This window comes from Urtica dioica, unplaced genomic scaffold (genome assembly GCF_054948205.1).
Source record: "Urtica dioica subsp. dioica isolate 48M unplaced genomic scaffold, U.dioica_male_clone48M_v1_H2 Urtica_dioica_male_H2_contig_64, whole genome shotgun sequence".
NCBI lineage: Eukaryota > Viridiplantae > Streptophyta > Magnoliopsida > Rosales > Urticaceae > Urtica > Urtica dioica.
The window spans coordinates 24195-25000 of NW_028297254.1; the positions used below are offsets into that span (position 1 = coordinate 24195).

An 806-nucleotide genomic window follows, 5' to 3' on the forward strand; every position below is an offset into this window, starting at 1 on the left:
AATTTTTGTGCAAAATGATAGTATGCTAGTCATTTTTAATTTTATGCGTACAACATTTAAAATCGAGTTTGGTCCATGAAACTCAGCAAAAGCCCAACTAAACAAAGAAAAACAGACTAAGATATTCAAGCCCGTAAATGACCCCAAACCCAAAGTGATATTGATATTTATTAAGCATATATAAATTTTTTAATAGCCACACAGAGAAGTTTGACCAAAGAAGGGTCAAATATATCAGAGCCATGGTTCCCAGGCCCAAAGTGGGCCACCACCTGAGCGCCCTTCTCCTCCAACATCTTCGCCAACTCAGCCTGTCGGTCAAACAAAGGGTCATCGTAACACGCGCTCACCAACACGCGCCACCCACTCTCTGCCACGGCCGCTGATCCTCCGGCGGCCATAAAATCACAGTACTGGTGATCACGGCCAGCGCCGAGAGGCAGCGCCATCTCCCACAGCAAATCATTCACGCACAGCGGAAGAACGGCGTCGTGCTCTAGCCTGAGCTCCGACGCCGTCCGCCGAGTTCCTCCGAAGAAAGGCTGCTGAAGAATCAGCCCCCGCACCACCGCCGTCCTGCCGATAATGGCGTCCTCCGATGAGCCTCCGACCAATATTTTCTTAGACCTAATACAAAATTTTGATATGAAGCATTTTTTTTACAGAGGAAATATATGGGGAGAATATCATTACTATATATACATTATCAATTAATCTTATCCTGCATGTGGTTAAATACACGGATAAAGTGGAGATGTTTCGATGATAATAACACCAAAATATGTAAGCTTTATTATAATTCGTTA

General features: G+C 44.3%; 1 pseudogene; it reads right to left on the reverse strand.

The window, feature by feature from the left end:
* LOC149376161 (carboxylesterase 1 pseudogene) overlaps positions 1-627 on the reverse strand; it is a 1874-nt pseudogene extending 1247 nt beyond the window's left edge.
* Positions 628-806: the final 179 nt, after the last annotated feature.